General features: G+C 45.0%; 1 long non-coding RNA gene across 6 annotated transcripts in view; it reads left to right on the top strand.

Annotated features, from left to right (window-relative positions):
• LOC132399753 (uncharacterized) overlaps nucleotides 1-14,782 on the top strand; it is a 31,882-nt gene extending 17,100 nt beyond the window's left edge. For 5 of the 6 annotated variants that reach the window (XR_009514064.1, XR_009514059.1, XR_009514060.1 and 2 more), the window contains exons 3-6: nucleotides 730-782; nucleotides 4,100-4,297; nucleotides 7,857-7,908; nucleotides 8,550-14,782. This is a non-coding gene — a long non-coding RNA (uncharacterized LOC132399753). The remainder of the gene's footprint in view (nucleotides 1-729; nucleotides 783-4,099; nucleotides 4,298-7,856; nucleotides 7,909-8,549) is intronic. The other variant, XR_009514062.1, reaches the window with a different exon arrangement.
• Nucleotides 14,783-15,238: the final 456 nt, after the last annotated feature.

Here is a 15,238-nt window from a genome sequence, read left to right as displayed (position 1 = left end):
AAGAGCACACCACAGAAAGCAAGGGTTCGACTGCTGTTCTTGGTGCTTAAAGTACAGGAGACACCAGGAGCTCGGTTTCAGTCCAATCTTCTATTATTTCTCAATCCAAGAGGATTCAAATGTGTCCAAGTTTGGATCAGGATAATCTGAAACCTGATGTCATTAATTTAATAATAATATTTTAATTAATTTTTTGAGTTTCTACAATGTGACAAAACAAAAAAAAGTAAAAAAGATGTTTATACCGTGCAAAACAAATAAATCAAATATACCAGTTCATAACAATTAAGAAAGCACCCATAGTAGAATCATATAGAGTTAGTTACCACCCCAACCTCCCACTACCCAACTCCAAGCCAACCTTACAATATATAAAAAAGTTAATCAAAACTTTTATCACCACAGAGTTGTATTTATAAAAAGAAAGTATATTTCCTACTACTTAAACTATAACATGTTCACACATCAAAAAATTACCTTAACTGTAAGAAGCTAGAAGCAAGCGATTTAAATGCAAAAGAAAAAAGCACTCTTAATCTAAATGGGAATTATGAAAATAGTCAAGATAGTCAAGTTCCACACCTTTTGGAACTTTAAATAAAAAGTATTTTTAAAACTCACTTTCATGCTGTATGCAATAACACATGTGCTTCTTGTGTGTGTTAGTGGGGCAGTAAGGTTTATTTGCTCTTTTTGTCAACTTCAAGCAGTGTTATCTTCTATCACTAGATGAACCGATTTGACTGCTTTGAATGAGTGGACACTGGCAGAGGACTGGCAAGGTAACAAGTATATGCTATACCAATAATCCAATTCTTACAGATACACAAGGAAGACATCTTAACTGGATGCATGGCAGCTTGGAATTGCAAAGACAGTGACTGGGAGTGCAAGAAACTGCGGAGTTGTAGACACAGATCAGCACACCACGAAAATCAACCTGCCTTCCGCGGACTTTATCTACATTTCTGACTGCCTCAGTAAAGCAACTGGCAAAATCAAAGAACCTATCCATCCAGGATATTCCCCATTCTCCCATTTCCCACTGGACAGTAGATGTAAAACATGAAAACACATATCGCCAGACTCAAAGGCCGCTTCTGTCCCATTGTAATAAGATTACTGACTGGACCTTATGTCTACATTGCACCTTATTATCAGCCTGCACTGTACTTCCTCTATAACTGTAACACTATATTCTGCAATCAGTTATTGCTTTTCCCTTGTACTACCTCAATGCACTGATGTGATGAAATGATCTGTGTGGATGGCATGCAAAACCAACTTTTTTATTACACAATTGATCGTGTGGATAGTCAGAGGCTTTTTCCCAGGGCTGAAACGGCAAGCACGAGAGGGCACAGTTTTAAGATGCTTGGAAGTAGGTACAGAGATGTCAGGGATAAGTTTTTTTTACGCAGAGAGTGGTGAGAGCATGGAATGGGCTGCTGGCGACAGTGGTGGAGACAGATATGATAGGATCTTTTAAAAGACTCCTGGATAGATACATGGAGCTTAGAAAAATAGAGGGCTATGAGTAACCCTAGGTAATTTCTAAGGTAGGGACATCTTCAGCACAGTTCTGTGGGCCGAAGGGCCCATATTGTGCTGTAGGCTTTCTATGATCTATGTTTCATGTACCACGGTACATGTGACAACAATAACTGACTTTACAAAGTTACTATATACTAGTAGTCACCTGCTCATGAGAGAAACTTTGCAGGAAAATGCAAATGCAAACTTTGCAGGAAAATGTTTTAAATAGACATTAGGATCAGGTCTATTCTACCAGCCAGATTAGAAAAGAATGTTGTGTCCATTCCTCAGAACATAATAAGGTCTAAATTGGTTTTCATATTTTCATATGCGGAGAGAGTAGATTGCTTCTCTAGAAGGCCTGATCTTCCTTTGAATTCAATTACACGTTCCATCTGCAGTTTGGTCAAGAAGAAAAGCTGCAGTTATGCTTGTTTCACAGATCTTCCCAGATTTGGGTCTCCAGCTGCTTCTGCCTGCAGCTAGGCAGATTAGGAACTGCAGCATTTTTAAAAACTAAGTTCCCTCAGCTTGCATCAGTGTACTTCTGTGTTCCTGCCTTGGCTGGCTTTGTCAGCCTCTTACAAAGAATACCTCAGTGCTAAGCTCAACAATCATGGAATGGTAGAGCCCTACAGAATGGAAACAACCCATTGCCCATTATATCCATTTCAACCACCGGGCACTCATCCACATAAAGCCCATCTTCCAGAACTTACCTCATTACATTTAATGCATAGGTGATTCAAGTGCTCATCATGTAATCTTTTAAATGCTGTCAACAACCCTCTACTTCCACCTCTCTCTCTCTGGCAGTGGATTCCAGTTATTCACTACTGTTTAGGTGAAAAATATCTCCCTCAGATCCTCTCTAAATCTTTTACCTCGTACTAGAGATCTATTCTCTCTAGCTTTATTCATCACTAGAAGTTCCTCTCAAATAGTTTACCTTTCACCCTTAACCTATGACTTATCGTTCTAGACTCACTTAACTTCAATGGAAAAAGCCTGCTTACATTTACTATATCTATACCCCACGTAATTTTGCATACCTCTATCAATTATCTCTTCATTCTCCGATACTCCAGGAAATAAAGACCTTTTCCTTTAACTCAAGTGTTCAAGTCCTGGCAACATCCTTGTAAATTTTCTCTGTACTCCTTCAATCTTATTGATATCTTTCCTGTAGGTAGATGGTCAATACTGCACACATTACTCTAAATTTGGCCTTACTAATATCTTATATATAATAGCTTCGACATAACACCCCAACTCCTGTACTCAACACTCTGATCATGAAGGCTAATGTGCCAAAAGCTTTCTTTATGATCCTGTAATGCTACTTTCAAGGAATTATGGATCAGTATTCACAGATCCCTCTGTTCAACTGCACCTCCCAGTGCCCTACCATTCACTATGTATGTCCTACCTTAATTTGTCTTCCCAAAGTACAATACCTTGCACCTGTCTGCATTACATTTCATCTGTTATATTTTTCAGCCATTTTCCAGCTTGTGTACACCCACTGCAAGCTTTAATAGCCTTTTTTGCTCTCCACTGTGTCCCCATCTTGCAGTTACCCACAAATTTGTTGATCCAGTTTACTACATTATATCCAGATATAGATAACAAACAACAATGACCCAGCACCAATCCCTCTGGCACTCACTAGTCTCAGGTCTCCAGTCAGAGAGGCAACCATCTCCTACCACGTTTTTCCCATGAAGCTAAATTGAATCTAATTTACTACCTCATCTTGAATGCCAAGCAGCTGAACCTTCTGAACCAGTTTCCCATGCAGAAACCTGTCAAAGGCCTTGCTAAAGTCCATGTAGGCAACATCCACTGCCTTGCCTTCATCAGCTTTCCACGTACCCTCCTCAAAAAGCTGTTTAAGTTTGGTTAGGCATGACATACCATGTATGAAGCAATGTTGATTATCCCAAATCAAGACCTGTCTATCCAAATACTCATAATTCCTGTCCGTTAAAATACCTTCCAACAGTGTACCCACTACTGACATCGGGCTCACGTACAATTTTATGAATTATACTTGAAAAAAGTCCTCCAGTACTCTGGCATCTCACCTTTTGCTAAGGACATTTTAAATATCTCTGCCAGGGCCCCTGCAATTTCAAAACAGGGGAACATCTTGTCAGGCCTTGGGGACATATCCTTCCTAATTTGCCTCAAGACAGCAAGCACCTCCTTTATGGTACATGAACTTGTTAGTTTTTTATATCAGTTCACTAGACACTGTGTCTACCTCCCAAGTAAATAAAAAAATGCAAAATATCTATTTACGATCTCCCTAATCTCTTTCATAAAATCCCTACATCAGAAAGTTCAGAGCTATCCACTCTAATCTCCCCTCATTTCTGAAGGTCCTTAAACAAAGATTTCACTATAAATCTGTACAGGTGTATAATGTGGTAGAAGTAGAAGTTGCCAGCTAGGAAAGTTAAGGGAAGTATAACATGGGAATCAAAAGCTAGTGTGAATCAAAAATAATGTGAGGAAGAGACCTATCTTCAGCTAATAACAAAATGTGCTTTATTTTCAGGGACTACAGCCACTAGGTTAATGGAAAACTTGTCATCCTGCAAGAGTTGAAGAGATCCACGTCTGTTAATCAGGCTGAAGCTGGTATCACTGGGTGTTCTATGCAATAACTTGAATTAATCCGAGGGGAGTCAGGGAGAGATTTCTACTACCTTTGGGACCTTTTGCAAAAGTCAGTACATAAATTATACGACAGAATGTAAGTATGACCCAAATAAAAACAAAAATGCTGAAAAAATTCAGCCAGTCAAGCAACACCCTTGGAAAGAGAAAGCAGTTTAGTGTATCATATCAAATTTTTATCAAAATTAGGAAGTCCAATTCTGATTAACAGACTTTAAGCTGTAATATTAACCATAGCAATCTTTTTATTACAAAATAAGCCCGTAATTAACAAAAATCTACCATTCAGATCCGAAAAGATATCATGTTGGACAAATGCAATAGAAGAGTCAATAAAAATTGAAACTCCTTTTACTTTGGCATTCGAATTCAAATGGTACTGTTGACCCTGCCAAAACCTAAAAAAGCAATAATTGTCCTCCTTCCTCACATGAGTTTCTTGTACAAAAATGATATGAGCATTAAGTCTTTGGAATACTTTGAAAATCTTCTTTTGTTTAATCGGATGGTTTAACCCATTAGTATTCCAAGACACAAAATTAATGGTCTGAGCCATATTTCTAAAATCAACCCTTTGGTATAAAAAGGGTTAACCAAATTATAAACTCTTGCACCCGGAAGAGGAACAAAAATAAAGAGCGGACCCGGAAGTGATGACATCGTGGACATATTTGTAGTTCAAAAACAGCCCAAATGAAAAAACAGCCCATTTTTTTTCATTTAAGCTGTAATATTAACAGGTGTTTTTTTTCCACTGTGTTGCTTGTCTGTATGAGTTCTTTCAGTATCTCTGCTTTTTCTTCAGAATTATGCAGTTGTATTTTTCCATAACTGCTAAATGTGGCTATTTAATGCAAAATGTCAGAGAACACCAAAACCCTTGATATAATTGTGATCCTTCCCAAACCTTTAGTGCTGAGGGAGATATAATTGCAAAGGTACACCTCTCTTATAATTCAGAACATAAAAATATGAATCTTATTTTTGATTGAATGACTGAAGCTTCCTTTAAACAAGCAATCACAATGTTTTGAAAGAGTTAACAGATATTACACAGGAAAGATAAAATAGCTCCTTATATTGATTCTTCCATAAAGTTGACAAGCAGTCACTTTCATCTCCTTGTAAAGCAGGAAATCCTTTAATGTCACCTACACTGTACTACTTGTAAAAATCCAGCTGTCAACCTCCTTCTCCAATGGAGATTAATGTTGTTCACTTTTAAAATTTAATTACTTTGTGATTGCTTGTATTTCTGTTAAAGGTAGAAGCAGAAGAACAAAACTGATAATATCAACTTTAATAATCCTTCGCTCTTTGTGAAATTGATCCAATAACCCAAACTATTTCACTATGTTGTACTAACTGAGTTTTAATTCTGAACAGCTAAATTTATAGTTTCACAGAACACAGATTGAGACAGCAGTGTCAAGCATCAACAATAAAAAAAAGTTTAATGGAAATTCATTAAATTTGTTCTCAGTGTAGGAATGATTGTGTGAGGTTATTAATGCTTGCTGCTAGCTATTTGCCAATCACTCATCTCTTAAAGCTTTGTAGGAAAGTAATAAGATTGAAAGGAAAGCATTTAAAGGAATGTACAAATAACCTGTTATAGTTTGACCCAAGGCAAGTTTAATCGTATAATTAATGTCCTTATCTCATTAAGTTCATTGTCCATGCAGCCAATAGCAACTCCTAACAGAAAACTAGCCTTCACATCAGCTAGCTTCACCAGTGCCATTAAAGCCAAACCTGCACCTCTTCACTAGAAGGTACTTGTCACTTCCAGATTGCAATTGCTCAGGGGGAGAAAACAGGTCACCTGCTCCTGGGGCATCAGGGTACCAATCAGAATAATCATGAAATGGCACAGGGGGGGGTGGTAACTAATAAGTCAGTGGCAAGAGTGGTGCAGGAAAATTGTACTTACCTCACATATGTGATAGAAGTGGGCATAGAGTGTATGTTTCCTTTAATAGGAGAGTCTAGATTCTGAGGGCATAGCCTCAGAATAAAAGAACAACTCCTTAGAACAGTCTTCTGGTCTTTTAGGATAGATTTAGAACAGAATCTTCTGGTTAAGATGGTGCTGAGCTGCAGCCTCCATGGAGGGCATGGCTCAGACTTGTTTTTTAAGTTCATGGGGATGGTTTTGGTGACAGCAGGGGGAGTTAGCAGTCTGGTTTGGTGTAGGGACAGGGACGTGTTGGAGTTAGAGGTCAGATTAGGGTTTATGAATAAAGATGTGGAAGAGTTAAATGTCAGGCTGGAGTTTAGGCCTTCGTCCCACACTCCACTTACGAAGGTCAAAGATGTGAACATGGGACAAAAGCCATCTGTAGTCCACGCTCAAAGGCTAGCAATGTGGATGGGTGACAATGGACATCAGTGCATGGCGGGCTGTTCCAAGTCACTGGGTCTTAGGATCAGATGTCTATCCGAGCAGGAGGCACGATGAGGCATGAGGACTAGTGAATTATTCAGCCTGGGGTTTGTAGCCTCATCATTGGTTAGTCTGGGGATCAATACTGAAGATAGAAGCCTGAAGGTTGATCGCAAGTGTGAAGGTCATAGCCCAATGGCTGAAGCCTGAAGACTAGAGGCCTGTCTTGGAGTTGGTGGATTGTCTGTGTCTGTGGGTGGGTGGGATGGAGGAAAGGGGCCTATTTTGCTGTTGCTCTGTTGCTTGTTGAGATCTGTGTTACCCTGCTGAGCATTGTGGGCATGCTATGTTGGCGCTGGAGTGTGTGGTGATACTTGAGAACTGCCCTCAGCAAATCCTTAGGTGGCGTTGGTTGTAAGTGCAAACAACGTTCTCATTGATGTGTTTCAGCATAGATGTGATAAATAAATAAATCTGAAAGTGAATCTGAATTGGAATGTCTACAGAGATGAGGAGGAATTTCTTCAATGAATCTGTGGAATTCATTGCCACAGAAGCTGTTGAGGCCAGGTTATTGGGGGTATTTAAGACAGAAATTGATAGATTCCTGATTTTCAAGGAGGTAATGGGCTGTGTGGAGAAGGCACAAAGATGGCATTGAATAAAATCAACAATGATTGATTGGCGAAGCAGACGTAATGGGCTGAATGGTTTAATTCTGCTTCTAATGGCTTTGTGGTCTAAAAGACGTGAACACAGAACCACCTGCACACATTGGTATCATTGTCTCCAGCACTCACTAACGACAACAATTATCAATTGGGACTCCTGATTAACATTCAGAATCCACAGCATACCAGGACTCTAAGCCGCTCAGCCATCCTCCCCCATATGTTTGGAGCTATTCAGACATGGCGACAGGTACCCCAACTCCCTTTCCTCTCCAATTCCAGCACAGGCACCAGTAGAACAGCACACTGGGAGCTATCAAGACCTTGCCAATGTGTTCAGCTACTTAGACAAGAGTGCCCCCAGAGCAGTTACCACAGAGTGAAGATGCAGGGTTTTTTTTCATAACTAGTTGTGCTTTTACATCACCATTTCAGTACAAGAGTAGGAAAATTTTGTTTAGTGTCTTATTGAGATGCGGTATATTCTATACAACTCTGGTCCCCTTACCTAAGGAAAGATGTACTTGCCACAGAGGAAGTGCATGAAGATTAATTTGACTCTCTCCTATTTTTGATAGATTAGAAGAATGGGAGCCCTCCGTGAAACTTACAGAATTATTTCAAGGCTTCGTAAGTATAATACAGGAAAGATCTTTCTTTTGGCTGAGAAGCCTAGAATCAGGAGCCACAGTCTCCAAAAAATGAATTGACTATTTAGGAGAAATTTTATTCACTCAGAAGGTTGCGAGCTTTTGAAATTCCATACCCAGAGGGCTGTGAATGTTCAGTTGGACAGAGACTGCATTCAAAAGATAAATGGGTAGATTTCTCCACATTAAGAGAATCAAGAACCATGAGGATAGCACAGGAAAAATGGTATTCACAGATAATCACATACTTTGTTGGTGATCTTAAGGTGAAAATTTGCGTTGGATCTTTCTTGTCCAGAATGCTGCCTACATTCCCTCCAGTTTCTGACAGTTGCGGAGGGCCTCTGGATCCTTGACTGTAACAACAAGGTCGGGAAAGTGAGTGACTCAGGCAGTATAGTACAACAATTCCTGCCATCAAATGCCCATGAAAGAGGCAAGCAATTAAATATATATATAAAACTCTTTAATTAAATACAAACATTTGTAATTAACAAAATAAAGATTAAACCATTTAAAATAAATACAGTGTAAAGTTAATCCAAACTCATAACATACTTGGAGGTAATTAAAAGCTGCATATGTTTAAAGAGGTTTAGCATCTTCCCCTTCATTTCCTAGATCTGTGCCCAAACACCTATTGCATTTCCGATTGTTGGCTCGATCACATCTGATACAGGATCCAGGTTTGATTCCCTGATGGAAGACTGAGCCTCATGATGAAACCTGTTGTGGCAATCCTGGAGTCTGTAAGAGTTATTTCAGTCTGAACATCTGAATGCTGATTGTTCTAATGGCAAACATCAATCGCAGTCAGCATGATTCAATGTGTTTGTCTGTTTCTTTCTTCACTGATGCTGCTTGTCTGATAGAGCATTCCCTGCTCTTTCGTTATTTTTATTAAGGAGTAGGGAAATAAGTTGGAGAATGATGAAAACTTATTGCAAACCAAATATTTGTGCAGTCAGTTTAGAGAAATCTGAAGCCACATAGCAACAGCCCAATCTGCTTTCTGGTATTGCCCTGCCGGAGAGCCACAACTTCAGCACTGAGGAAGAGAATTGCCCCGACACTTCCACATGGGCCCACCCAGTGGGACAGCAGGTCCAGGCCAATGGTGCAGGGCTCCCAGATGTCGGCAAGCCACACCTCATGCTCCACTGTGTTTTTCCCACTGCGATATGCACCTCCTCTTCCCTCTAATCACCGCACAGCCGCCGGTGACCGTAGCAAGCTGGACCGCCATCACTGTCCACCCAGGCAGGGATGGCTGTTCCGTGTTGGGGAGAACACAGGGATGGTTGATGGTGATAATTTACCCCATGTCCACTTGCACATGGCGCCTGATAGCCTCCACCATGCAGTCCACGTATGAGCCTTCCTCTTCACCAAAATGGACCACCTGGAGAGATGGCAATGGAGGGACTTGACAGCACTGCACACTCTGCGTTTCCCAGTGGTTGCACTGGGCTGAGGTTTGCTGCTCTTTCCGCAGCAGCCCCGAGTCACACGGCCTGCCTCGCCACACCGGTAGCACAGATTGCTGTGTGACACGTGACAGGACCGACGCTGGTCAGACCTGTTTCACGGGCTCCTCCACATCAATCTCCTCCTCCGCCTTGCTGACACAGGCCTGGGCTCACAGTTTGTGGGGCGATGCTGCTGCACTTTGGGGGGCTAAAATTACTTCTGCCCTTTCCGCTTCGTCCAGCAAGAGACAATGGTGATGTCAGGCGAATGCATCAGCTTCTTTTGGAAAGGTTTGGAAGGCAAGCTCTTCACGGAAAGTGGGGGTAGCTTTGCTGAGTACAGTGGCACCGTCTGATGCTCATTTCTTACCTTATTGCTTCCTCCAATGACCTCTGCCCGAAACACCGCTCCAGTGCTGCTGAGAGCCCTGTATTCACACTGCTCAGCTGGCATCAGGTCAAGAAGGGCCCACAGGTCGTCCTCCTCCAGCACCAGCGCAAGCTGCACCGCTGTCACAGCAGGGCACCCACCGTTGTGTTGTGCGGCAAGTTTGTCTTGCACCAGGAAAGGCTCCAGGTGGCTGGCTCCATTGTATCTGGGGAGCTTCAGGGTTGACCTTGTGGTGTGAATTGCTGAGGCCTGTTGGTCTTCCTGTTGCTCCAGCAGCATCTGCCATGTTGCCCATCCTCCCACGACTGCAGCATCTTGGGCTCCCTGGCGTGGGCCTGTGGGGGAGGTGGGGTGGTGCACTCCACCATGTCCCTCAGTTTGGGGTGCATAGGTATGTTCACCCCATTGGGGTTCCCTGGAAAGGCACAATTCTCAGTTCCCAGGTTGTCTCTCTGAGTCAGTACCCCATCTTTGGGAGTCCGGCATGGGGATGCAGGGGAGGTATACTGCATGACCATTCGACATTCCCTGAGCATAAGGAGCTCCATGTAATGTTATTTCTCTTCAATCTTGCCTACAATTTCTAATTTCACTCCTGACACCAATCGGGCAAGTATTCAGTCCATGATGACAGACAAGAAAAGCCCATTTTTCTCAACTCTTATTGAGACAAACACAAAAACAGACCAGGCACCAAGAACCTGGGAGAGAACCTACTCAGTCACATATGGACAGGGGAGGTGATTATTAAACACCCCGGTTACAGTCAGGGTGGCCCTCAAACACACATGTGAATAACTGTATAACCTAAGCTAAAATGTAACAATAAATGAACTTGAACATCCCATCATAATCTCACAAAAGCATTTTAAAACAAGAACAATAAACAGCACTTGTCACTAGGAATGCTGGGACGGGCTGTGACCACGCTCCCCCCCCCCACCCCCCCGGAGCGCTAGACTGTAGAGAGATAGTTACATCCAAGATGCAGTACAGGAAAGCTGGGTGACACTCAGATAGAGTAAAGGGATTAAGGAGTCAGTGCAGATTACTCCCGTTGCATTCCCCTCAACAAAAGATATACTGTTGCTGGGGTGTTGACCGAACAGAGGAAAATCACAGTGGTCGGGGGTCTGGCACTTGTCTGCCTCTGTGACTCAGATGGGAAGGGGAAGGAAGGGGATTTATTATTTAGGGGAACAGACAGGAGGTTCTGTGGGTGAGAACGAGATTAACGGATGGTATGTTGCCTTCTGGGTACCAGGGCCCAGGATTTTGGGTGAAGTCATGACCATTTAGGTACCAATGACATGGGTAGGATGAGTGATGAGGTTTTGCATAGGGAGTTCAAGGAGTTATGTGCTAAGTTAAAGGGCAGGACCTCCAGGGTTGTGATCTCAGGATTGCTACCCACACCACATGCTAGTGTGGTCAGAACTGGGAAGATTATACAGTTTAACATTTGGCTAAGGAGCTGCTATAGGTGGGAAGGGATAAGAATTATGGATTATTGATCTTCTTCCAGGCAAGTGAGACCTGTACAGAAAGGACGGTTTGCACTGGAATTAGAGGGGGACTAATATTCTAGTGGTAAGGTTTTTAATGCTGAGTGCTGAGGTTTAAACCAGAGTTGCGGAGGGATGACAATGGTGGTGTGGCAGAACAGTTAGTGGAGAGGTTGAGGAGACAGATGTGACTATGCACTTCTCGACAGATGGAATACACTCTCCTAATCTGTCTAAGTCCTTCCTTAGCCTCTCTGTTTCCTCAAAACTATCTGCCCCTCCACCTCTCTTCACATCATCAGCAAAGTTTACTACAATGCCATCAATTCCATCATCCAAATCATTGACAGAAAAAGGAAACGGTTTCCAACGGTGGTAAATTATGAATACCTGTCTGGACATGCCCCTCTGCTGACTGCTCCTGTGGCTCCTCCCACAGGCCCCTGTATAAAGGCAATTGGAGGCACTGCTCCTCCCTCAGACTCCAAGATGCCGTGCTCCGTTTTTCTACTAATAAAAGCCTATCGTTCAGCTCCCGTCTCCGAGAGTTATTGATGGTGCATCAATTTTATTAGCAGCAATTTTAAAACATGGAGAGCATTTTACGACCAGGCCGATTGGATCTCAACCAACAATCCCAGGAAGCCGGCGATGCTTTCAAACTCTGGCTGGCATGCTTCGAATCGTACCTGGAGGGGATTCATGTGACCGACCCTGCCACGATGTGCAGGGTTCTCCTCTCCAGAGTCAGTGCAAGGGTCTACTCCATGATCAGAGACCAAACGGACTACCAGGGTGCGATGGATGCCCTCAAAAGATAATACCAGCGGCCGGTGAACACCGTCTACGCAAGACATCGCTTAGCGACGAGGCAGCAGCGGGCCGGAGAGTCGACCACTGAGTTTGTCCGAGCCCTACAGACACTCGTGCGGGCCTGTGACTGCAGGGGACTGACGGCAGAACAGCATGCGGAGCTGTTAGTAAGAGATGTCTTCGTTATGGGGATCAGGTCAGTGTACGTGCGCCAGCGGCTGCTGGAACACGCCAATCTTACCTTACATTCGGTGATCGAGTTGGCTGACATACTGGAGACTGCTCTGCACAACTCTGATGCTCTCCAGGCGTGTGATCTCCGCTCGGCCACATGGACGCTGCAGACCCCGCAACCCACCGGCAAATCGACCTCGGCTCCTGCCAGTCGCGTGTCCGTGAAGTCCCTGCAACCCGCCGGCGAGTCGACCACGGCTGCTGCCGGTCACAAGTCCGTGCAGTGTTACTTCTGCGGACCTGAAAAGCACCCCCGAAAACGCTGCCCGGCCCCCAGAAGCTACCTGCTCCAGCTGCAGAAAAGAAGGCCACTTCGCCAAGGTCTGTAAGTCTAAACCGCGAGCGGGGTCGAGCAGCGCCACGTGCGAGGTATGGGGGTCACCATCTTGCCTGCCTGCCTCGTGCGAGGCATGGGGGTGGCCATCTTTGTCGGCGCCACCTCGCCCCGCCTCCGACCCACGGGTGCTTACCGGGCTCCAAGATGGCGATTCAACTCTGGCCTCCATGACCCTCGACTAAAGCGCTCCACACCAGCTCGCAAGGTCAATGATGGACATCCTGGTGGAGGGGTACAGGACTAGATGCCTGTTTGATACGGGCAGCACTGAGAGTTTTATTCACCCGGATACGGTGCAACGCTGTGGACTCATGACACAGCCAGTAAGCCAGAAGGTCACCATGGCTTCTGGATCACATTCCACAGACATCCAGGGAGGGTTGTGTAGCAACATTGGTGGTGCAGTGCACAGAATATCGAGACTTTGCGTTACTGGTCATGCCTCAACTGTGTGCCCCTGAGCTACTGGGGCTTGATTTCCAGAGCCACCTGAAAAGTGTGACTATGGAGTATGATGGGCCCCTCCCACCAATCACTGTCAGAAATTCTCAGTTTCATGGGACTTCGTCATATACTCTGCTACGGACCACACACACACACCGACCCACACATCCCACCCAGCACCAGGCCGACAGCTGCGCTACCGACACCACTTGCAGCCTCTCCACTCTCAAGGTCCCTCCCCCACCGCTGTTCGCCAACCTGACTGTAAGCCTGTGGCAACTAAAAGCAGGAGGTACAGCGTGGGGGACAGGGCCTTCATTCAATCAGAGGTGCAGCGGCTGCTCAGGGAGGGGATCATTGAGCCAAGCACAAGTCCTTGGAGGGCCCAGGTGGTCATTGTTTGGACTGGGCAAAAAAATAGGATGGTCGTGGACTATAGCACAGGTGACAGTGGTTGTGCTGTCTCTGGCCTGACTTGAGGTGCCAGCCCGTTAGGCGTCAGTAATCCCTTATACGTGTGCGAGGCGCCCGGTATGGGAGTGTCGTGAGGAGTCTGTGTAGGGCTTGGTGTGCGCGGTGTCTCGTGGGTATATACATCAGTGGGTATGGGGTTTGTAATCACCGTGGAGTGTTTGGGGTAGGGGTCTGGTGCTCCTGCGGGCACCAGGTCGCGAATGGAGACTGTGTCCTCCCGCCCATCAGGTAAGACCACATAGGCATACTGGGGGTTCGCATGAAGTAGGTGAACCCTCTCGACCATCGGGGAGTATTTATTGCTCCTCACACATTTCCGGAGCAGCACTGGCCCTGGGGACATCAGCCAAGACGGTAGGGTGGTCCCAGTGGCAGACTTCCTGGGAAAAGAAAAGAGTCACTCATGAGGGGTGGCATTGGTGGACGTGCATAACAGGGAGCAGATAGAGTGGAGTGCCGCGGGAGGACCTCCTGCCAGCAAGAGACTGGCAATCCCTTTGACCTAAGGGCTAAGAGTGTGACCTTCCACACTGTGGCATTCTCCCTCTCCACCTGTCCATTCCCCCGGGGATTATAGCTCGTGGTCCTACTAGTAGCAATGCCCCTAGCCAGCAGGTACTGGCGCAGCTTGTCACTCATAACTGAGGACTCTCTATCACTGGGGATATAGCAGGGATATCCGAACAAAGTGAAGAGCTGGCGCAGGGCTTTTATGACGGACGCGGCAGTGGTGTCGGGGCAGGGGATGGCAAAGGGGAACCACGAGTACTCGTCGTTAATGTCGAGAAAGTAGACATTGCGGTCGGTGGAGGGAAAGGGGCCCTTAAAGTCGACGCTCAGTCGCTAAAAGGGGCGGGTGGCCTTGATAAGTTGTGCCTTTTCAGGACGGTAGAAGTGCGGTTTGCACTCAGCGCAGACTTGGCAGTCCCTGGTCATCGTCCTGATTTCCTCAAGGGAGTAAGACAGGTTCCGGACTTTCACAAAATGGTAAAGTCGGGAGACCCACGGGTGGCAAAGATCTGCATGGAGGGCATATAGCCGGTCGAGCTGCGCGCTGGCACACGCTCCCCGGGATAGGGCATCAGGGGGCTCATTGAGCCTAAAGGGGGGATGAATGTGGTAAACTATGTATACCTGTCTGGACATGCCCCTCTGCTGACTGCTCCTGTGGCTCCTCCCACAGACCCCTGTATAAAGGTGGTTAGAGGCACTGCTCCTCCCTCAGTCTCTGAGATGCTGTGCTCCATTTTGCTGCTAATAAAAGCTTATCGTTCACCTTCTGTCTCTGAGAGTTATTGATGGTGCATCACCAACACAGACTCCTTTGGAACAACACTCGTCACTGGCAGCCAACCAGAAAAGGTTCCCTTTATTCTGACTCTTTTCCTCCTGCCAGTCAGCCACTGCTTTATCCATGCTAGAATCTTTTCTGTAATACCATGTGTTCATAACTTCTTAAGCAGCATCTTGTGTGCCACCTTCTCAAAGGCCTTCTGAAAGTCCAAGTACACAACATCAACTAATTCCTCTTTGTCTGTCTTGCTTATTATTTCTTCTAAGAATTCCAACAGATTTGTCAGGCAAGTATTTCCTTGAGGAAAGCAAGCTGACTATGGCCTATTTTATCATATGCACCCAAGTAC

Source organism: Hypanus sabinus, chromosome 9, assembly GCF_030144855.1.
Source record: "Hypanus sabinus isolate sHypSab1 chromosome 9, sHypSab1.hap1, whole genome shotgun sequence".
Classification (NCBI taxonomy): Eukaryota; Metazoa; Chordata; class Chondrichthyes; order Myliobatiformes; family Dasyatidae; genus Hypanus; species Hypanus sabinus.
Note: the sequence above shows the minus strand (reverse complement) of the source record. Positions and strands in the feature narration are given on the sequence as shown.